This window comes from Schistocerca americana, chromosome 5 (genome assembly GCF_021461395.2).
Source record: "Schistocerca americana isolate TAMUIC-IGC-003095 chromosome 5, iqSchAmer2.1, whole genome shotgun sequence".
NCBI classification, from domain to species: domain Eukaryota; kingdom Metazoa; phylum Arthropoda; class Insecta; order Orthoptera; family Acrididae; genus Schistocerca; species Schistocerca americana.
The window spans coordinates 205,957,340-205,982,803 of NC_060123.1; positions in this window are offsets into that span (position 1 = coordinate 205,957,340).

Consider the following 25,464-nt stretch of genomic DNA (forward strand, 5'->3'; position numbering starts at 1 on the left):
TGTTCTAACATTCTGCGTGGTGTCTGTTGTTCTAAGTCGTGTCTCCCTACCACTTTCGCGCAACGACGCTTTGAGCGTGTTTTTTAGGGAATTGACTAGTTTGAACCTGGGACCTGTTGCTGGTAAGGAGACGCCAGACCACACATGACATGTAGAGTTCAGAAGAGTTCAGTGAGACTAGCGATGATATAACCAAATACTTAATGATTTCAGCGTCAGCTCCACTACACTCCCTGTAAAAGAATCTTAATACTAACTAAATTTAGTGAAGGGGGTTCAAGGCTTTCCCATTTTTAGTTAGCTGGTAAAATAACGTCGAAAAAGCAGTTAAGTTTACCATTGGAAATTTTATTCTACTCACAAAACATTGTTTATAAATTGCACTATTGATAAAAGGAAATGTTTTAATACAGGATGATAAAATCCAACTGCGTTCAACAAAAATGTGAACGAATATTCCCTGAATTGATTTCCAAGTTCTACAATGGATCGAAGGATGACCTATGCCATATCACATCTATAATCTAGGTTTAAATTAAGTTTCACAAAAGGGAAAACTATCAAAATGGTCTACAGTGAACCTCAATTGTCTTTAATCACTTATCTAACTTGTCGTAAATTACAGTGGCTGATGTGGCTTCTCAATAATTATATAACAGAAAAATCATCGCGTTTCAGATTTTAACTTACGTAGCAAATGTGAATACCATGAGCTTTAATTGACGATCGACACTAGTATTACGCGAAACGGGGGTGTAACAGATGAGACTTCTGCAGTTCTGAGTGAAGCTTTATGCGCGGTTATGCGGCATCGCGTGCGTTCATTACCTTGTCGTTGGTTAGGCAACTTCAGGGGGGCAGCGGGCGGCGCAGCTCCACCTTCGCCGTCTCTGAACCAACTCTCTCCTGACTTCTCGTTACTACAATTTACCGAAGCTGGTTTTAAAAAAAAACTATCTGGCTGTGTTTTCATCTGACCAATCAGGGTCTCAATGTTAACCTTAAGCTCCGCCTACAAAAATTCCGTCTATCCAATGAGAAACGTTATACTTTTCGTGGTGGGGTAATGTTTTTAAAGTTTGCAACGTAACAGAGACGCGAAAAAGTCTCACGCTAAAACTTGCGGCTGGTGTGGCCCTTTTAGTGTTATCGTAAGATCTATACTGTTCTTCTGGAGGGCTCTAGCTTTTAACATGGGCTGGGGGGTGGTCCTGTCGGTTAGCTGACGACGTGGGTGTCCGTCCCTTATCGTAGGGCCTTCTAGCTTAACACGGTTCTGCTCTCGGCTTCTGTTCTCGTTTCTCCCCTCGGAATTGCGTCTGTCTCACGGTGGGAAGGTATGACATGCATTTAGGCATTCTTGTGTTAGTCTGTGGTATTCCATTTGCTCACTCGTTGCTCGTATTACTTTGGTCAATTTAATGTCACGACTTATTCGGAGCTATGTGACATACTACTGGATTTGCTTATCATGTCAGGGTTTTCACGGAAGGTGTTGGATTTGCCTGACACCTTACAATGTAACGATGCCATTAAAGGTACTTTGGTAAAAAGTGAGACCACATCAAAGCTGACTAATAAATCCGAGCTGCTAAGCTTAACTTCCTTCAAGTGACTGACAAAATCCTCGGAATTACGTATATGGTGGCAACACTTACCCACATACGGCTTTAGTAGTGAGGCCAGATATTTTGCTGTAGAATAGGTCGCAGCACCAATATTACTCACTATTAATCGTAGTGGGGCACCATCCTTGTGTATCTTAGGAAGACCGTAGAGTCTTGGTGGTACTGCACTGTGTGGTCTCAATCTCTTGATAACTTGTTCAGGTAGAGAACAGTCATTCAAAAGGGTAGCCAGTACATTTCGCATGCGCGAGTTTCGGCATAAATACCGCGACTGCACCTGGGCTCTTCAGTAGTTGTGTACTCACCTGATGATGGCCGGACGTCTCTGGGCCGAAATATCGTGGCAGAATGTAGTCGGGATCCGGCTGCATACCCGGAAATTATTAGAAGAAGAAATGCGCCGGGAAAATTTCAGAAGTTACGTTGAAGCTGTTCACTATGGGTGTCTTACGAAAAAATGTCTTTTTCTCATCCTGTAAATTAATGATCTGAACACGAGGTATTAGTTTTCGAATAAGCAGGCTTACTTCTACAATTTCGAATGGCTGTGAAATTTAAAACTATATGTGCACCAATTTCTGTTCACACAATCGAATCGGATTTCATCCGTTCAAAACAACCAGGTTACATGTAAGGTATTCCAGTAATAATTATCTTAATGAAACGGCCACAATGGTGACTGAACAATTCGCGGCAAAGCCGAGTAATACTGATTGAAAAAGTCGCCGGCTCTTCCTTGAGATAAGCTATTAAACTGTAATATTGTGGTTAAAATAAATGACTGCAGTGCAATAGATTCCTTTTTATCTTTACTTATTATTCAATAAGAAGATTTGCTGTATCATTTATCCGTACAGATACGAACAGATGTTAAACATAAGAATAGGTAACAAGAGAAGAGTGTGAAAGCAAGTGACACAACAACAGCAAGGATTCTCCTTTCTTACTCTTGAAGAAAAGAATTAAATCAGCGTTATAACTCCAAACACTACGCGAGTTCTTTTCTCATAATAACATGCCACTCAATAAAACGTAACTGTCTTCTCAAATTAAATTGTGCTCTCTAATCAAGGGAAGAAATGTATCGTTGAGTCCTTTCGACATAGAATTTTCTCACTCGCGTGGATTCTAAAAATACAAGTTTGTTATTTGGTACAAAATGCGTAGAACGTTAATAAGAGAGCTATCAAAAGTGGCTGCCAAAAAGTAAAGTAATCACGACCGTAATTTACACAATTGGGTGAACTTGCTGAATAGCCTTCAAACCGTCCGGTTTTCGGCCGTCTGGACTTCTTAAAAGTTTTTCAGGACTACTATTTGTAATTTAGGTTTTCCGACAGCAATTATTTAATTAATGTCTTACAAGGCCAGAAAAAACAGCTTTTCCCGACAAATAAGCAAATGACTTATCCATTTCCTCTGAGAAACCACAGAAACAGTCTCATGGGATGCTGGTCGCTCTACAAGACTCAGTCGTTTGGGCCACAAATTAGGCGTATTTTTGCTTTTATTACTCCTAGTGATAGAGCGAGGGAAGTGTGCAGTGAGGGCGGCGCCGATTCGTGTTTGGAAGAGTGGGCTTGAAATATATCTAGGCCCAAGATTTTGTGATCTCCTTAATTCACTTCGGGTAGTTTCGATAAGATATCACGCCCATTATCATTTCCAGCTAATGTGTTGTTATGACTCTGACTCTACAATATTGCTGATACGTGAACTTCTCCCTATCTGCCAAGCGTTACATTTCTAGTTTTTTAATATGGGGATACCTGTTCTTACATTACCCTAATTCTCTATAGCATCTTCTTAAAGTTGATACAACGTACTCACGGTACTGTCGCAAGGCTTCAGAAATCCCATTGAACGAGCGCAGTGTGAAGCAAGACTGTGCACTCCCTTTTGTAAATGGTGTTTTGGAAATTGCTCTTTTCTTACAAGTATAGAACCAGGCAGCCAAAAGAGGGAGAAAGATTTGAAAAGTGTGTCCGGAAGCAAATACTTTTTACTTCAAGTAGAGGTTCATTGGTCACTGCATACTGACTATGACTGTGTCAGTACTTGGTCAACTGATTTTGATGCTAATTTCACACACAGCAATTCGTGTCATGCTAACATATCTTATTATTGTTTATTTAAAAACTATTTTTAATGAAATTTTTTATCTTTAGTTCACAATAGTTATCCATATATACTGCGTATTTCGATTTTTAAAAAGAGTTACATGACATGTATTCGCAGTTACGATTACGGAAAAACATCAGCTGTTTAACGGAAAGCCGGCAATGAAAATTTGTGACGCACCGGAACTCGAAGCCCGCATCTCGTGGTCGTGCGGTAGCGTTCTCGCTTCCCACGCCCGGGTTCCCGGGTTCGATCCCCGGCGGGGTCAGGGATTTTCTCTGCCTCGTGATGGCTGGGTGTTGTGTGCTGTCCTTAGGTTAGTTAGGTTTAAGTAGTTCTAAGTTCTAGGGGACCGATGACCACAGCAGTTGAGTCCCATAGTGCTCAGAGCCATTTGAACCATTTGAACCGGAACTCGAACCAGGATTTCCCGCTTGTCGGGAACGGTGCGTCTACCATTGGGCTATCTCAGAACACTTCTCGTGCAGACCCAAACCTCTACATGTTGTCAACCATGTACCTGCAACCTCTACTCGTACATCCTTTATGCATATTCCCGAATAGGAGATGCATTATTAATTGAAAGTCGCTCGTCCGACGTCGGCGGATAAATACGATATTGTAGTACCTGTTTGTTCAGAACTACGATGTAATGGTCGTTAGGACATGCATGTATGTCCGAAGGAACATTGAATCGTACTTTTGAACAACATAGGCGCTGTAATATCGTATTTTTAAATTCCAATCCACAGATCGAAAACAATTTCGATGGGTGAACTGGAGCCTTTCAGGCATTTGTTAACTGACTGCTATTCATTACCCGTCCTGTGAGGCAGGGTTGACCGAAAAAAACAGACAGCCAACATGGTGAGATCGGCGTCTTGGAATCTTCTCCCAAAGATCACAGGCCGAGGGATACGACTGGGGAGGAAAATATTGCGTAATTTGTGTCCCATGGAAACCCTGGGACGAACGAAATCACCTAGTACCTCAAAATAAAGCTACATTTTTCTCTTAGTTGCGGTGCTAATGCCGTACAAAGCAGTTTACACTGATCACCCAGAAACATTATGATCATCGACGTAATAGACAGTAAACCTCGTAGCGTGGAAGCGATGAGGCCTTGCTAGGTAGCTGGAGGGAGTTAGCACCACATCTGCACACACAAGTCACCTAATTCCCGTTGTTGATGAGCTCTGACGCCACGTATGACACATGATCCTGCGAAAAATGCCGCTGGTGTCGGGAAACTCCGTCGGAGGCCCTCGGACATGTGTGTGTGTGTGTGTGTGTGTGTGTGTGTGTTGTTAATAGCATAAGTTAGATTAAGTAGTGTGTAAGTCTAGGGACCGATGACCTTAGCAGTTTCGTCCCTTAGGAATTCACATACATTTGAACATTTTTTTTGTCAGGAAACATGATCGTACTGAAGTGGTGTACGTGGTCTGCAAGCACTGTACGATACTTCTTAGTCATCACGGTGCCTTGCACGAGCTCCTCTGGAAGCATGGACGCCCACGTGAATATTGATCAGAGCATGATGTAGCCGCCACCAGCTTGTCTCCATCCCGCAGTGCAGGTGTCAAAGGGCTGTTCACCTGAAAGAGGACGGATTTGCGCCCTCCCACTGACATGATGAACGTATCGGGATTCATCAGACCATGCAACGCCCTGCCACTGCACCAAAGTCCAGTGCCGATGGTCGCGTACCCATTTCAGTCACAGTTGCCGAGGTCATGGTGTTAACACTGGCACATGCAGGTGTCGCCGGCTGCAGAGGCCAGTCATTAGGAGTGCTCAGTGGACTGTGTGTTCAGATACACTTGTACTGTGCCCAGTACTCTGATATCAGTTCCGCCACAGTTCGCCACCTGTTCTGTTCTCCCAGTGTGCCTAGCCTATTATGTCCGACATCTGTAAATAGGGGTGATTCGTCTTCATTCGAAAAAACAAATTTTAAAAATACGTAATAGAACAGCAGGTGAAAGTGACAAATAGTCAAGGTGGCAACGTGAGAACTTAACTGGACAGAGGAGAGAACTAATGGAGTGATGAGCACACGTAACTCGTACCAGGAAGGGAGGTCGTTTAAAATCCTCTTCCATCAACCAGACTTAAATTTTCATTCCCTTCCGCATCTGTGAAACATTCCGAGCTCTCGTGCACCATTTCTAATAATCTCGATGCAGCAGAGACGTTTAACCCTAATTAAATCAAAAATAAGGTAGTCGCGTCACCGCTATCTTCCGTCCCAGGCCTCGACTAACATTATCTGATCAGAACTATCCGGAATCCCTGGGTCGTGCGGAGTCCACCTTTAGATGTCGAGAGAGGTGGGGCCGCGAGAATAAAAGGAGGAGGGTAGCATTAGATTGTCAGTAGACGAGCAGTAACAGCAAAATTCGTCAGTCAGGACATCTCAGTGACTTAGAAGGTGGGATAGCCGCTGGATGTCACCTGAGCAAGAGCTTCATCAAAAACATCTCAACCCTTCAAAAGTTGCCAAAGTCGGCTGTTGGTGACGTTACAGTGACGTGGAAACGACGAGGAATAACCCCAGGCAGATCTCCGGTCGAGAATTGTGGGATTTGGTTGTATAAATCGCATGAAATCAGCAGATTGAATAACTCGTGAGGTCCGATGTGCTAACAGCAGTCCCACCAGCACAATAACTGTGAATAAGTATTTAGAAAGAATGGGGTACAATGCTTGAGCAGCTCTTCATAAGCCACACATAACTGTTATCAGTGCTAAGCGACGACGCCACTGGACAGTAGATGACTGGAACCGAACCGTTTTGGAATGATGAATCACGCTATATCCTGTGGAAATCCGATGGATGGGTTTGTGTTTGGCGAAGTCTTGGACAATGTTGCCTGCCATCATGTGTAGCGCCGACAGATGAGTACGGAGGCGTTGTTTTTAAGGTACGGTTCTCTACGTCGTAGTTGGTGTTTGGTGCCCTTATTGAGATTAAGAAAGTGCTAAAAGCGGAATGATACGGACACGATTTACAGCATTATGTACTAAGTACAATAGACGGGACTGCTTGTGTCACCATTACAGCGCACACTGTCGTGTGGCAGACTCTGTGGGATATGGCGTCCCTGCAGTGGACTCTCTTGCCCATAGTTCCGACCTGAACCTAATGGAACGTCATTGTGATGAGTTAGAGGGTCGTATCTTGTTCGGCTCTTGAGGACGAGTGAGCTGTTATTTCTTCACAGATATTCATACGCCTCAATGAACCTCTTCGAAGCAGATTTCAAGCCATCGTAAAGACCAAGTGCGGACAGATCCCATATTAATTTCGACTAATGGGGTACCGGATTGAGAAGACTGTATACACGTGGGCGAGCTCAGCAGACACTGTAGCTGTTACGGACTTCCGTACTACTTGATGAGGAACTGCTTTTGCGCTCGTTTTTCCTATCGATCGTACTTCCGCTAATATCTCGATGGCCAAGAATAGTCCATTATTGCGTATGTAAGTGGATGTACTCTCACCAACTCCTATGCTTCCTGTCTTATAATGAAATTCGCTAAATTTGCGTCACAGCAACTACGGGCAAGTACGAGGAATTTTCTCTTTTGTAACTACGGTGGCCTGAGCTCTCTTTCTGCTACTTTTTATCTTTTACTTGCGAGTGTTTAACAGCTATGAAGCTCTCTTCTCCTAGGGTACTAAATGTAAGAGATTAATGGACATTGTAACTTTACATTTAGGTGCAACAAATTTGATAACGACGAATAAATGAATGTTACAAAGTACAAGATCGTCAATAACGTTTATACCCACTGGCACTCTTCGTTTAACAATTTAAAAGCCACCCACTGTTCTAGCCTGTGTACTGGCTGTCGAACGTTTGCCCTGTAACACCGACTCTTAGAATCCGTGAGCTTCCTACCGAACAAGTGCAGTATCTAACATTTACTGCCTACCTATGACTTCCAAGTCGTCTGAAGTTTCCGAAATATTGATTCTAGCCCTGGTTTCTACCACGAACACAAATTCGGAGGCGACGTGTAACTACCGGACTGCAGATCGGCCGACGATTAATTGACATCATTGACTGTCTCCTATTACCTTTTCCTTATACGGTGCATGAGGTTAGTAACTACGGGACGCAGTATAACGTGGTGGTATACGCATTTAGGAAATTGTAACGAAACAAACTGAAGAAACAGAACACATTTATCCAGGAAAGAGAGCGTACTCCTGAAGTTACACATGGAAACTCTAGCACTATGGTTCTTTAAGTATGAACAGCATCCATCATAGTTACTGACCAGGGACTGCGTTGAATCAGGAGCACAACATGGATGCACATACGCTCACACACAGTCTCAGGCATTCACAAAATTACCGAAAATAATTTCCACCGTTTTTGAACCAAGGTTGACACGACAAAACTGGCTTGCGCCTCGCAGCGTGAGAGAAATACGAAACTAGTCAGGATCATGATGCATGGAGTGAATTGTGTCCGGGTAAAGGTTAAGTTACGTTCCATCGTAAATTAATGAAATGACAGCAAAGTTAACGACAAAAAGAAACCGATAACACTCCTCAAAAATGAATTTAAAGTTAGAGAAGTTTCCTAACTTGAAAATCTCGATCTATTACCCGTCCAAAAACGCCGTATAAGTGCGCTCTTAAGCAGCATTACACACTCACTGCCAGCACAGCGTTAAGAACGAAAAACATGGAGGGAGCAAACTGATCACTTCATAACACGATTCCGTAAGAGTCGTCACGCATGTTCTCCAATGAGGAGATAGGACAGACGACACCTGTTTACGCGTTCTCAAAGTTTTCCATTAGTTGAGCGTCTAAAAGTTTGAACAAAAGAGTCCCTGTCGTGCTGTCTGAGAGAGACAATCGCGAGAGCCTCCTGTACGAAAACCCACGCAGATAACGCCCCCACACCCGCCAGAGTGTCGCCTTGTGTCAGATTTCTAATTTCAACTGTCGTTCCCAGGCCTCTGCCACAAAGCTACACCAAAAAAATCCACCTGAATTTAAAAACTTGCACGCGTTTGTAATCACACCCACACTCATTCAGTCTGGCGGTTACCCATGTTAATGACGGGTTTGCAGAATGTCAAACGTAATAAGAATGAAAATAAAACACATCTGGTTTTCGGTTTCCAGCGAAATCTTCCTCCCTGGCACGGAAAAACGAGAAATTGCGGGGAGAGAGAAGTCACTCTGCATAACTTTATAAATTCACAAAATTATAGGACAGCAAAATTGTATGAAAGGTGAATTAAACCAGAAAACTCTATTAAAGGTGGATTACGAGGAGCGGCAGCTACGGTCTCTAGCCGACGCCTGGGAAGCTCAGAAAAGTAAAGTAGGCCTAACTACACTCAGTACTGCTAATAATGTATTTTCTTCAGCAACTGATTTACCAAACGTATAACCAAATAAGGACTTTTAGAAGAAGTCCTTTTACATGACTTCCTCTTCAAACTTTTGCTTTTCGGGCTATGGAAACATAAAAAATATCAGGGTAGGTTACACCTATGGACAAAAAAGACACTTTATTGGAGCCTGTGTTCGATACATACGGCCATATGTAACAGAAGACGTGTATAGCTCAAGTTGATGAAGGCCGAAGGATATATGTATAGGATTGGGTGGTAACCGTATGAACAGTCTCCTTTTTCACCGTCCTCCTTCTCTCATCATCAACAACAGCTCTAATACGGCACTACATGAAACACACATGCATCACATGCACGTGTGCGAAACAATTGGACTTAAGATTCCCTACTGCCTAGTGACGTCACCTAGAAAGACTTGCGTTAGGTTGTGAGCTACACCAGTAATTAAAAAAAAAAAGCCTCCTCTGGTGTTAACAGATGTATTGCTAACAACTTGGTTTGTTTTCTGGATCTATGCACTCATAAAAGATCAGGCGCAGCGCATCACTATCGTAGATGTGCCTTACACCAGAATCAGTCATAGAAGTTTGCTGAGCTTTCCGGATGGGCTTTGTAACTAGAGGCCTACTAGTTCCAAGATTGATATAATAAAGGAATGGACAAATCAGGGAAGTAACGAAGCAAGTCATTTATCTGATAGTCTTATTAGAGTAATTAGGAAACAAAACATTTAGGAAATTTTTGTGTGAAATAACTGTCAGGAATCGAAACTAGTGCAGAGAGCTCAGGAAAGCCAAAGTTGGCAGAACGATCCATGGAGAGATGATATATCTCGGATTTCACGTCTGCGTTGCTGACCAATGAGGAACAGAGCAAACTCCGCACCTAGCGTACCAGAACTACAGGGGGAAGCCGGCCCAAAATATTACCTTTTGTGACAGTTACAGTACTAAACCCAACCCAACAATTTACGAATTAGACTGATGGTAACTTAGGAAGTCACATCAATAACGTTCGAAGAATATTAGCCACATTATGGCCTGAATATAGCAAGTGACGTAGCGGAAATTTATTAGTTATACTGGCCATCTCAATGCACTGTTCGCTGTCCTCTGGTACCTGTACTGTCCACGTACCTAGACTGCTGCGACACGACACTCCGCGCTTACTGCTGTTCTACAAGCACCATGCGATCCTGTAATTAACGAACATCTAAAGTTGGGGGGGGGGGGGGGGGGAAGGGGGTTATGGGGGTTGTGACACACAGTGAAATCGTTGACACGGGACTGATACAACTCTTCGTCTATTGAGACAAAAAAAATTTGGTACCACTGTTCGTAATGTATTAGTATGTAACTATAATTTTTGAGCTGTTGATTGACGGAGTTGTGCAGTGTAATTTTCTGTCCTGGTATGGAGCATTCACAATAGATGTTTGACATTTCATAGGGTGTGCGTGACCGTCATTTCACGGATGATGCAATTTCCACAACACAATAACGGAGCGAACGTTAAGTTACTCGTGAATATTATCACTGAACGTGCGCTTACTATTCCATTAATACCTTACGCAAAAACATGTCCCGGCGAGGGTAACTGTTAATGCTCGCGACACGACAACCGTGCTCGAAGATCAATAATATTTATATAACCGTTCGTTATCTTAACGCCAACGTATCTCTACGGTAATGCACTATCTGTTAACCCTCTGACTGCCATCCGGACGTTAGTGTCCAACAATAGATTATCGGCGAACCAATTGGGCAACCCAATTACCGGATTCGCAAAGCGGGCTGCCTTCGTTCCGTCCCGGATACATCGTATCAACGACTTGTACACAAGAGTTGACGCTTGCCGCATCACAAACGGAGCCCATGTTGAGCACCCGTAGCGTGAGCTACAAACTTGGAGAGATGCCATGTACGCTGATGTTTGTCACTTTTCAATACGTCTTGTAATTTGTGCGCAGTCGTCTTTTGAAACCCTGGTGGTACTTACGAATAATTCGGCATGTCTGAACTGAGTTTCTTCCGAAAGCGAGTGTGTTTCCTTAGCCTATGCACGATCTCCCTCATTTACACATCTGCATACTGGGGAAATAGGACGGAAAAGAGAAGGGAAGATCTTTCAGAGATAATATGTGAATAGTACGACATAACTAGATCGTTCAGTTCCCGAAAGGTAGATTGAAAACATGGACAAAGCACATACGCTTGATTCTACTATTTTCAGTGCAAAACTTTAATGTTCAAAAAAATGATCAAATGTGTGTGAAATCTTATGGAACGTAACTGCTAAGGTCATCAGTCCCTAAGCTTACACACTACTTAACCTAAATTATCCTAAGGACAAACACACACACCCATTCCCGAGGGAGGACTCGAACCTCCGCCGGGACCAAAAACTTTAAACTTTAATGAAAACCATTCATCGCACATGCACAAAGCCTTTTAAACACTACCAGTAAAACTTTAGTTTCAGACATCTAGGATAAACAAGGACGAATATTGTTGAAATCACATTTTATTAAGATTTCAGGTAGGTGAATGAGTTTGAAACACATCGAAGTCCTTACAGAGAAATCATGCCGACCTAGGGCTTCCGATTCCTCTTTCATAATTACTTCAGCTTTCATCTGCAAAGTATATGATACAAAAACTCCGTTTTTCAGGACTACACCTTGAAACAATCGGTGGGGCTGTATGTACACTATCCTTTTTTTTGGTTAACTGCTTTTCGGTTTCTAATGCTAGACTCTGCTAACAACAATTTATAACCGACAGGGTCCTAAGAGCTGGACAGCTCCACCTGACGTGATATTACACAGCCCAGTTTGTTGGTGAAGTCGATGCCAACGTTAGATACGAGTCTGGCGCCTTTTCCTTCGCCTCCTGTATTCAACGTTCCACAACGAACAATGAAGGATTAATGCCTCGAAAATGAAACAGAGGTGCCGAAACATTTTTTTTTCTTTTTTTGTCTCGCACACCGCACGTTCCTACACCATGTTCTGTTTCCTTGCTCTCTCTTCTTTTGTGTGCCGGGCTTCCAGCACGAGGGGCGTGCGGAATAATTGCCCGCTCTTAATTAAGCAAACAGCCGACGCGGTGTAACGGCCGTGTCGCAGGTGTGGCTAGCACGCCGGACGTTCTCCGCAAATACCCCACTGAGCGCTTCGGTATCAGCCGCGTCCCGTGCAGGCGAGTCCCTCCTTTGTTTTGCTCCTTTGTTGAGAGCTGCAGGCTCTCCCTGTTCTCACTGCCAGAGCGCAAAGACCGCAGCTCGACGTAAGTTCTTTATCACAATTCTAGTGAGCACACTAAAAAATACGTTATTTAAAGCAGCGTTTAATTTTTTCACGTTCTGCAAGTATAGTACAGTTTGTACCAGCCATTTAAGCAGAGCGATGTAAGTACCAGAAAACTAAGACTCGTTGTTAACACAATTTCTTACACGTAGAGTGTTAGCTCAACTCTGCGCGTTGTATAGCTAGAGTGTCCCTGGATGCGCGTTTCTGTAGTAACCCGAACTACACAGCTGGTCAACAAGGTTTTAACATCATGATGGCAGTATGCAATAAAGAAGAATCGGACGTGTATTGCGTTATTGGACACTCAAATGATAAGCATTTCAGCACAGCCATACAAAGTAGATAGACGTAACGCCATCTGTACACTGTGACGAAGGTAATATTACGCAGCTGCTTTCTTGTGCAGAAATCGCGTTTGAATGTTGATTGATTGTGTGTTGATCGTAATATGCTTCGTGTAATAAGGAGAAACGTGTAACACCACACGACAGAATATGACGGTAATAAAATGAAACGCCTACAGCCGTCCTTATGATGATATTTATTGTATGGCTACCAGTTTCGGTACTTCAGTGCACCACCTACAGGGCTTAACTGACGCTAAGGGGATTAATTCAAATCGTATATACGATTCCATCACTGACCAACATCTATAAACCGTCAAACTTTCGAAATGGCGGAGCACAGCAATCAGTTGGCCTTTCCTTCCAGGCTTCATTAAAGCAAATATACATTTCGGCCAGTATCTAGCCATTATCGATGCAGTATTTTGGAGTTCTAATACATGTCTTAGTACGTTCGAACTGTGACAGGACCCGAACCAAAGGGGACTGATGTACTAGGACATGTATTAAAACTATGAAATACTGCATTGATAATGGCTAGTTACTAGCCGAAATCAAGATCTGCTTTAATAAAGCTTGAAAAATGGCTGACATCGAAATAAGTGTCCAAGGAATAGAAAAGCAAGTGAAATCACTCAACAGAGGAAAGTCCACTGGACCTGACGGGATACCAATTCGAATCTACACAGAGTACGCGAAAGAACTTGCCTCTCTTCTGGCAGCCGTGTACCGCAAGTTTCTAGAGGAACGGAACGTTCCAAATGATTGGAAAAGAGCACAGGTAGTTCCAGTTTTCAAGAAAGATCGTCGAGCAGATGCACAAAACTATATGCCTATATCTCTGACATCGATCTGTTGTAGAATTTTAGAACATGTTCTTTGCTCGCGTATCATGTCATTTCTGCAAACCCAGAATCTACTCTGTAGGAATCAACATGGATTCCGGAAACAGCGATCGTGTGAGACACAACTCGCTTTATTTGCTCATGAGACCCAGAAAGTATTAGATACAGGCTCCCAGGTAGATGCCATTTTCCTTGACTTCCGGAAGGTGTTCGATACATCTCCGTACTACCGACTGATAAACAAATTAAGAGCCATATCAAACCAGCTGTGTGGCTGGAGTGAAGAGTTTTTAGCAAACAGAACACAGCATGTTGTTCTCAATAGAGAGACGTATACAGACGTTAATGTAACCTCTGGCGTGCCACAGGGGAGTGTTATGGGACCATTGCTTTTCACAATATATATAAATGACCTAGTAGATAGCGTCGGAAGTTCCACGCAGCTTTTCGCGGATGATGCTGTAGTATACAGAGAAGTTGCAGCATTAGAAAATTGCAGCGAAATGCAGGAAGATCATCAGTGGATAGGCACTTGGTGCAGGGAGTGGCAACTGACCCTTAACATAGACAAATGTAATGTATTGCGAATACATAGAAAGAAGGATCCTTTATTGTATGATTATATGATAGCGGAACAAACACTGGTAGCAGTTACTTCTGTAAAATATCTGGGAGTATGCGTACGGAACGATTTGATGTGGAATGATCATATAAAATTAATTGTTGGTAAGGCGGGTGCCAGGTTGAGATTCATTGGGAGAGTCCGTAGATAACGTAGTCCATCAACGAAGGAGGTGGCTTACAGAACACACGTTCGACCTATACTTGAATATTGTTCATCAGTGTGCGATCCGTACCAAGTCAGGTTGACTGTGGAGATAGAGAAGATCCAAAGAAGAGCGGCGCGTTTCGTCACAGGGTTATTTGGTAAGCGTGATAGCGTTACGGAAATGTTTAGCAAACTCAAGTGGCAGACTCTGCAAAAGAGGCGCTCTGCATCGCGGTGTAGCTTGCTTTCCAGGTGTCGAGAGGGTGCATTTCTGGATGAGATATCAAATATATTGCTTCCCCCTGCTTATACCTCCCGAGGAGATCACGAATATAAAATTAGAGAGATTCGAGCGCGCACGGAGGTTTTCCGACAGTCTTCCTTCCCGCGAACCATACGCGACTGGAACAGGAAAGGGAGGTAATGACAGTGGCACGTAAAGTGCCCTCCGCCACACAAAGTTGGGTGGCTTGCGGAGTATAAATGTAGATGTAGATGCAAATGTAGACCGTCGGTAACAACGATATTCTGTCCCGAACCATCAAGACACAGCATCGTTGTCACAGGTAGTATGCGAAGACTGATTCTAAATACAATTTGCAAAACCTTTGAGTAACCTCTAACACAATGCTCCGATTAATCGTGATTTTTAACTTAAAGATGTCTTAGATGCACAAACTATGAATTTTAGTCTTCTTTCAAGAAATTGTGAGAGATGAGATTTTCCACGCTGCATAGACGTCATGGATAAGGACGCATGTATTACAGTGTCCAATTATAATTACTGTGAACACGACATAAAACTGCAAGTATATCCCCAGAGCGGTATTGGTGGCAGTCATAAACTCTTAATGTGAATTTTTGTGTGTTGATTTTGGAAGCCAGGAGAGCAAGCCAGTCGGTGGCTTCTCTCTCTCTCTCTCTGTCTCTCTCTTTTTTTTTTTTTTTTTTTTACATGCAGTTGGCTACAAAATGGCGACCTGAAAGGGATACATGATAATTTGTTCACCTGCAGCAAATGGAAAAAGCCTTAACAACTATGAAGTACCGTTACTAGGACAAACGCAAAACTCATGACTTAGTCAGCCCTAAGAGGTTTATAATCACACTGCGCAAAAGAATTAAAGCGGCGCTTTCATGAAACCACATCATTTTGCCTCTTTGCGAAACATAATTTTGAATTTTGGCTCAAAGATATCTACCTCCTTGTACTGTACTCAGTAATGGTGCAAAAGCGAGGAGTCCTCGCGTTCGGCGATACGTCAAACAGCGAGGTGTCGACACATGCGAAATAGAGGTCTGAGTTCGAAAGTTCATGTCAGATGTAAGGTGGGCTAAAGACGTCACACTGGTACCAAACTTCGACTAAGTTCGGCCCAACGCCGCAGCGGTCGTGTTCACGGTGGGAAGGTCGTCACAACTCCTTTTACCCACATTTCACCCCTTCTCTCGACCCTCTGCCGTGGAGGTCAGAACCGTGACGCCCAGCCCTGAAATCACGCTGTTTCCTTAGGGGTGGCTGAGGAGAGCGGTTAGGCGTGATAGGAAGGGACACTGTGTGTGAGTGCTTGGTACGTCACCTTACGAGATGACGAAAGAAGAGGCCTTAGTGGAAGTAACGGTCCAAGAGGATAAAACCAATGGGGAAAAGTTTGGAAATCTACAACGCATCCTGGATACAATCAACATGTACCCTTACATGAGCTTTATTCATACGAAAGCAAAATACAAGCGTTATAACAATGGTTTTGCGAAAGTGTTAGATACTTGGCACTTCTATTGCGAATTGTTTAAAGCAGCATTTTTGGAGAGATGATGGATGTCCGTCGAACCGGAGCGGAGGTGGACATATTACAGCAAGGACGAGCGGTTTTTTAAATTCACCACAGGAAGAAGAAGAGACGCTTTTCTGAAACTCAACGTGCAGGATAGCTGAAACTGTTATCAGACCACACGTAATTCAACAACTGCGAAACAGCCCCTGAATAGTCACGGGACGAAGCTAGAAAACGATGGAAGGCTATCCAATAAGTCTAGATGAACAACCGAATACAATAAAAGAATACACAACAATGTCAAAGAAGAGGTCATATGAACGCATTAAACGATTACGTGATTAAACAGGTCTTCAATCCCAATTCCCGGTCCATAGAAGAACGAAGACACAAGTGAAAAGACAGCAAGATGCACCAAGAACAGAAGATGCCCCGCAGAAGATTTGAAAGAAGGAAGAACCTGGACCAGACGAGATCAAGAAACCTTTTCAAATCCCTTCCCATACAAGACCATTACTGCATTTCACTAACAATGTGAATCCAAATTTAACTGTTCTAGCAACATAAATATCCGATATTCCTATGGCAAACTGCAATGTCTTCAGGTGCCATATCGAGAAATAGGAGATGACTACTCGTATGAATACCTAGAGACGAATAGACCAACGATGAACCAACATAAAGATTCGACAAATGAAGAAGAAAAGTTTTATGCTGCCAAAAACGGATCTCCTATACGAAACATGGCACATGAAAATGGAACCAAGGCCACCAATCATTCACAACACGCTCAGACATTCAACAACTTTTCTCTCTGCCGATCGTCATTCCATGGTCAGCAGAAACGAGGCGAGGGCTTACCAATCGTCATTCCATGCTCAATGGACACACGGCGAGGCACACGGCGGACCGTCATTCCATGTTCGACGGAGTCACGTCGAAACACACGAAAAAAAGTGGTGATTTCAATGAACCATGTTAAATATGTAGGAGAAATAACTGTGTGTGACACACTACTCTCCGAGAAAAGGAACAATTTTTACTATTGTGTTAAAAGAAAAATATTTGAATTTGAAGATTTTTGGATGTTAGCCATAGTTCTTTATTAACTATGTTTTTAAAACTTTAATCTTGATATATCAATAATATTTCCTTGTATTTCATATTTTTTAAAATGTTTCAATTAAGAAACCCTAATATTAACATTTCTTGGGAGGTTAAGAGTCTAATGTGTGATATGTTTGTCAAAAATAGTGGATATATAAATATGAATGGGTTTAGGTATTCCATGATGTCAGTTTAAATTTTGTAAAGTAAGTAGTAGGATTAGAAATTTTATATGTTTGTAAAAGTCAAATTTGAAAGCTTATGTAAAGTTATAATGCGTAGATTTAAGATTTTTGGGGAATATAAACATGTTTATGAATAGGATTATGCCTGTAAAGTCATGGGATGATTCGGCTAAGTTTAATATAGATCATTAAGTTTTATTGTAAGAAATGAAACTTTCTTAGATTACGATATGAAAGCTGCAGATGAAGTGAAAAATACTGAAAAAGGTTTGTTCAACTTCAATACATATTGATCATCATTTAACATAAATTAAGTAATAAAAAAAACAGATGAATCTCAAAGTTAAAATTTTTAGGGGTGACAAAAATTTAAAGATAAGCTCAAATTGTTTGAATTTAAGTTAAAATTAAAAAGTAGACAACTACACTGAAAGTAAAGGACCTTAGTTAAATAGAATTGTATAAAAATCAGAAAATTAGAAAGAATGTTAAATTTTGAAAGATAAAAGTACATCACTTAAGAACTAAAATCTGTGAACATGAAATCAAGTACTATGTAAAACAGAACGATAAGGAGACTAGATCGAACCACTGTTTAAGGTATACAAAATATTAAAATAGGAAGCTGGTCAGTGTACGGCGAGAAATCGAAATCAGTGATGTCTTCTGCTGGTTCGCTTCCTTGTGGTTGACTATGTATGATATCGCAGCCTGTATAGGATGCAGATAGATTTGCATCAGTTATGTGTTACGATAAATGGACAAAGACTTCTAGATTAACCTAGTTTAAGACGGTTTATTTTTCAGTAACATTTATCTATATGTATATATGTATGCATGAACGCCTGAAGATGAAAAGGACATATACGAAACGCGTTGTATTAAGTTGGATTAAACATAAAAAAGTGACTGGTAGCAGAAACTAGAAATAAATAATTATACCACACAGTCACGGCTCACAAACATAGCCGTTATGGTTGAAAATAAATATTATACGTGAATGTATCACAAGGTGCTGGATCATTTTCATTGACTGCGCGCGTAGAAGACACTTATCAGTCCACTGTTTCGACAAAGACATATTTTACTACATTGAATTTCACGAACGAGCGCGACTTCATCTGTGATTTGTTCACGTGTAGTATGAGCCGCAGTAGTACTGAAGATCGGCTGCACTCTGGTTTAGGGTCCCGGAGCGGATTGGAAAATTTGTCTTCCTAGTAGACTCATTTTGAGTGTCTTGCACTATTTTCATAACTCGTCCCTGGGGGGTCATCTTGGTTTTTTCAAAACCTTAGCGGAGGTCCGCGAGAAATTTTTCTGGGAGGGCATGTATCGCGATGTTCGTTCTTACGTCAACAATTGTTATGATTGTAAAAAGGCTAAACCCGACTCCGGGGCTCGGAAACATCCTTTGGATCGTATATACATTGATTATGTCGGACCTTTGCCGCGTACTAAGAAAGGAAACAGGTAGATCTTTGTGGCCGTTGATGCCTTCTCTCGCTTTCTATGGTTGAGGCCTACCACTAGAGTTACTGCGTCTGTCACCGTTCAGTAGCTAATCCAGTTTTCGCCTAGTTTGGACCCCCGAAGAGTTTGGTTTCCGATAACGCGCCGGCCTTTTTGTCTCGCCACTTTAAGAGATTTTGTTTTAATCAACCACCACCCCTTATTATCCCCGTCCTTCGTCTGCTGAAGGAGTTACATCTACATCTATATCTACATCCATACTCCGCAAGCCACATGACGGTGTGTGGCGGAGGGTACCTTGAGTACCTCTATCGATTCACCCTTCTATTCCAGTCCCGTATTGTTCGTGGAAAGAAGGATTATCGGTATGCTTCTGTGTGGGCTCTAATCTCTCTGATTTTATCCTCATGGTCTCTTCGCGAGATATACCTAGGAGGGAGCAATATACTGTTTGACTCTTCGGTGAAGGTATGTTCTCGAAACTTTAACAAAAGCCCGTAAAGAGCTACTGAGCGTCTATCCTGCAAAGTCTTCCACTGGAGTTTATCTATCATCTCTGTAACGCTTTCGCGATTACTAAATGATCCTGTAACGAAGCGCGCTGCTCTCCGTTGGATCTTCTCTATCTCTTCTATCAACCCTATCTGGTACGGATCCCACACTGCTGAGCAGTATTCAAGCAATGGGCGAACAAGCGCACTGTAACCTACTTCCTTTGTTTTCGGATTGCATTTCTTTAGGATTCTCCCAATGAAGGCGGCTCTTTGTATTTATCACTCTCCGGCCCCTTCTAAGTGGGATACCACCTTAGGTTGGCTCAATCACGCGTTCAATTCCGCCAGGCACGAATCCACCGACTCTTGTCACAACAAGTTGATGTTTGCCTATCAGGTCAATTCGCCACTCTCTAATCTCTGGACCATCAATGATATTCTTCCGGAGCAATTTACTCCTGCGATTCTCCGGGAAAATTGGGAGAGAGCGAGGAGAAACTTCTTCGCGACCCACCAGAAAGAAGCCGACAGGTATAATAAGGGACGACGGCCAGTAAATGCTAAGATTAGTGATATAGTTTTTGTCCGTACGATTTCTGAGACTGGTGGACACTGTTTGGGAGGGAAATTTACACCGCGGTTTCGGGGGCCCTGTCGCATTGTTAAAACCTTGAGACTTGATACCTTTGAGGTAAGAGATCTCTCTTCCGGACGTGTTTCCAGGGTGCACCTCAGCCAGCTTAAATGCCCGTCTTATACTATTTACTCAGTAGTGCCCCCCCCCCCCCCTCCCCGAGTTTAGCCTTTGGGGGAGGGAGATTGTGCCATTTTTCTGGTGCGTCGCGTAGCCGGCACTATCGATAGCGAGTTGTATTTCTGTTTCAGTCTGGTTCGGCCTGCTCAGGCGCTGAGGTGGCTGCTGCCCTCTGGAGCGTTTTTCGCAGAGGGCTGCGTTCGCTCGGCTCGGCAGTTGGATTCGCACCGAGCTGGTGGTATTTTGCCTTCCGTCCGGGCACGGAGATGTGGTCTCGTTGTTGGCGGGCCTCGTTGATTTGGCCGTTGGGCGGTGTGGCGTGTTGGTGACGTGCTGTAGTGGACAACTGATGGATCCCCGCACGCGATCGCTCGAGGTTCTCCGCCACTGAAAAGGGTGCCACGATATCGCTTGGGTTTCCACACCCAGGAGCTGTAAGGGCTGCAGGGCAGGCTTTCTGTGTGTTTGCTGTGACCGGTCTGCGTGGCGGGGTTCGTTTCACCTTACTTTAGCTGTTGTTTATATTTTCTGCGTGATTCCGTTTTCGGTGGAGTCTAGGTGTCGAGTTTTCTGCTGGTGTGTACCCGGTCGTCGTCCTCGTTTTCCCGTCCGGGGGGACAGCCGTATCTGTTGGTGGGAATTATTTGGCAGTTGTGTGTTTCGCGTGGACCCGATATGCTCACGCACCCTGATTCTGAGTTGAAATTACTGTGGTCAGGCTGGCTCGGTTGCTCGATTGTGTGTTATTGGTTTTCTGGCTTGCTAGGGACTGCGCGCGCGCCTGTTCCGTTTTGTGATGTGGCAGCAGTCTGATATTTTTGTGTGTGCTTGATAAGTCGCTAGCAATTGCTTTTATCCTTGTGCTTACTTACTTTTATTTAAATTGCTGGGCACTGTAATTTGCCTGTTCTTTTACCTTTATTTATTTGTAGTGTCAATTAAGCCTAAGACGATGTCCAAGGTGCTAGCAATTGATTTTAGCCTCGTGTGTACTTAATCCTATTTAAATTCTTAGGCATTCCCATTTGCTTGTTCTTTTGCTCTTATTTATTTGTTTTGCCAGTTAGCCCTAAGATGATATCAGACCTTGGTATCTGTCAACCTTATTTTGGCTACTAGCGCTCAGGTGCAAAATTGCCGGGCCTACCCCGGATTTTGTCATTAATTGATTTTTAGTAGTAGGTTTGGCAACTACACTTGCGTATGGTATTTATTATGCCCCCCCCCCCTCTTCCTCTTTCGTGTAAACTGATTTTGGTAAGATTGCTAGGTGGCCTGTGTTCTTTTATTACCTATGTAAGTTTGCCCGCTGCCGCAGTCGCAACATGTTTTGACCGGCAAGCGGCCCATGATGGCTAGAGTTTGAATGTGGTCTGCGCTGTTGAAATCAGCAAACTTTCTGTAAGTAAGAAAATGTGGGGCTTTGCCGTACATATATTTATTATTTGCGCTAGTCATGTAAGTGTTGTTGTGATAAGGGTTTTAGGGCATTTTTAATTGAGATACCTTTTGGAAATTTTATCACTCTTTTAAAGAAGGTACTATAGGAAGGAGTAACTTCGACTGAAAATTTAATTGTAAATTATACATTTGTGATTCACATTATAAAATTTAACTCTATTACGTGAAAGTATGTAGTTTAATGCACAATGTTTATTTGTTAATTTATTAAATTGTAAACAGTTTTGTTTGGCAGTGATTAAAACGACACAAATAAGTTTCTGTGTTCACCTGTGGCATATAACATTTTTATTACCTCATATTGTAAGCAGCTTGATTTGTTTGTGTCACTGTAATTTGTAAGACACAGTGTAATTTATTACAATTAATTAATTGTTTTGGGGAAATAAATCTTGAATTGTATGTCCTCTTTTCATTAACCGAATCCCATCCAAATCGTCCGCTCACACAGATGGGTAATGTAACAGCCTAAATGAACACACAGATGGAAAATGTAACAGTACAAATAACCAATGTCACCACGCAGGTAGACAATGTCACAAAACAGGTAATGAATGTATCAGCCCAAATGAACAAGCTAGACCGCGACGAAAAAAACCTTACTGATATGCACAAAAACCTGACAACACAACTGACACAACTAAAAAGAGAGGTAGCGGATCAGGTAATGGAAGTGGTGCGTGAAGATTTAAATTCCATGAATCAGGATACTAATAGGTTGAAAACCACAGTTAAGGATGTGCCAGATCAGATACGAAAGTTAACTGAAAATTTCGATGCTATGAGTATACATTAAAATGAGCTCAATACAAAAATGCAGGAAGCTGTAAATGACCTGAGGACGTGAGAGAACAGCAAAAACAGCAATTTGAGGACTTTTTAGAAGAAAAAGACACACACATAAACAGTGCTCTAGAAACAAAGCTACAAAAAGCAATAAGTGACACAATGGAACAAGTATACACTACACAAAACACGTCTGTAGTTAAACTGCGAACTGACGTAGGCCATGTACAGAAAACTTTGACACAGGACGTACCAGGCTGGCAGAATAAAATGTTCGACCAACTACACAGGAAACTCAGTACAGTGAAAGAACGAGACCAAAACGCATGAGAAGACCTTGACAGCATACAGCTTGACAACATACCCACAGGTAAGAGCGATAGTGCGGTTAGTGACTATTCTACCCCGAATGTACATATGTATTCACGAAACTATGAAGTGTACGGTAACCAACGACACCGGGACGAAAGAATGAAATATCAGATAGCTGAACCCACTTTGCCATCGGTTTTGTTGGAGGAGAGTCTGATAAAAAACCGGCAATTTCAAGTGTTTATCCCTGAAAAGATGTCTGTGCTTCCGATAATTTTGTATTAAGTCATTCAAAAATGTATTGTCTAAAACGTGGTCGCAACAGCAAACGATACAATATGTTAAGGGTTGTATCCAAGGCGAAGGAGCATTATGAGCGATGGAAATGTTTGAAACTGGTCAGATATTGGAACAGTTTGAAAGCGCTTTTCTTTCAAAGTACTGGTCACATGGAGTTAAAGAGAGATTAAGAAAACCTCTATTCAACCCTGAACAATATAATCCAAAATTTGGATCATTGCGAAAGTATTTTGTGAAATATTTAAATAAGGCGAGGTACTGGGATGAGCCAGCGATACACACTGACGTCCTACGCATTCTGAAAGCTGAACTACCGCTAAATATTTGGGAAAAGCTAGTACAAGTATCTAAAATCAATTTGGAGTATTTTCTATCTGTCTTGGACTCTATTGACTTAATAAAGTTGCAAGACAGAGCCACATCACCCAAAATAATTTCCCAGCAGTGGTGGAAACCAGGCTGCACAGCGCCAGCCGCAGTAGGCGTCAACAACGTAGCGTGCGCATATGCCAGGCCCGAGTTCGGGAGGCAATATTAGTAATAACTTTAATCAAAATTTTAACCCAGGGTATAAAAGGAAAGGAAAAAATGGTGACAGCAACTAATCTGGCTACTCCGGTAACCGAAAACGAAATTGGAATAGGGACGATTGGGGGAATCAGTGGGGTAACGCTTACAGTAATTTTCAGCCTCAGTTTAGCAACAACAACACGGCTGACCCACGAAATGAGCAGTGGCAGTACCCGATTAGTAATCAACCCTATAAGTTCCAAGCTCAAAGTAACATTACGCCTATAAACTCAGGGCAGAATCATGAGCGGAATGCGCAACAGAGGAACAACACGTCGGGGGTGAATATTATAGGAGTGACAAACGAAACACCTACAAACAGTAATACTGGGGCGTTAAACTAAACGTGGCCTCATTATGCTCCTCAATGTTGACCATGGATAGTGGTGGGGGCGATCCAAGATAAGACAGGTACTGATCTCTATTACAGAACAAGCTCAACGCCGTAAGAAACATTTTGACAAACAAACGAACAAACCAGATTTGTGGTTAGAGAAAGAGTATTACTTAAGACCCCAGTGAAATCTTCTCTGTTAGCCAAGAAAAACGCTAAGTGGCAAATGAGGTATACTGGTCCGTACATTACTGTACATATTCCGCATGACGGATGTTATTTGCTTGCGTATCCTCACAATGGTAAAATCAAAGGATTCAATGCACACAGAGACTTGAGGAAATTCTTCTGTGTTTAAATATCACATTTTACATCTATCTATGCACACAAGTGAAGTAAGTAACCTATGGTAAAAAGGAGGAGTACCATTAGAGTAAAGTAAGTATATCTTATGCAGCTACGTGAATCAGAGCATATCACTACTTCTGTTTACATTTGTTAGTGACTGTGGACACAATACACAAGCAAGCTAGGGCATACACGTCAATTGATGACTAGCAATGTTAGCACAGGATGTACGTGGCAAGGTTTGATTGAATAGTTTATGATCACAGAAGTATTTTAGTTTTAAGTTTATGTACGAAGGATTCTGGAGCGAACAATTAGCACAGACCTCGTAACAAAGTAGCTGTAAGTTTTTTTATGCCACCTGTGCATCAAAATTGTAAGGTACATGGTAAGTTACAGAAAATATTGGACTCCCTAAGGTACGTAAGTATACGGTCCACAAGTACATGACACGTTGCAGAGATTTTTTTTTTCAGGTATCCACACCACTAGGCTGTATCTATGAATACATCGAGCAAAACGGTATTAATTTTTTTGTATGCTGCGATGATTTCTGGCTCCTAATGTAAGTTTAGCGTGCTGAATACCATACGCACGACAACGTAATCTAAGTAAAGTGCATCTAAAGATAGAACTTATGAATAAAAACTAGTGTGATCTTCCTGAAATACAAATATTTTTTCAACTTTTTATACACGTTTGAGTGTAAGTAAACTGCTGAGGTACGGTTTGTAAACGTTATCTGAGGCAAATTTAATACCGTCTCTTATAAAATAAAATAATAAAAGAGAAATACGTACGAGTTAAGTTACAGGAAACTGACCGGCAGAGAAATTAGGTAATGCCGAAACAAACATAATTCTTTACAGTCGAAGTTAATTGAGATGCTACGAGACTTCAATCGGCGAAGAGAAGCAACTGAGTCACTCTTACGTCTCTACGGTTTACGATCAACGTTATAAAATATTACCAAGATCACTGAGAAGTACACTACTTGACACTCAGTAACACCAGAGAATTTTAATAATTTGTCTTTTCTTCGGCATGAAAGTACCAAGAATCTATGTTGACTTTAGAGGGATGCATACAATGATTTTCTCTTATTTTTATAATATTTTATTCAATCTAAGTTGAACATATTTTGTGGAAGCAGTAGAATA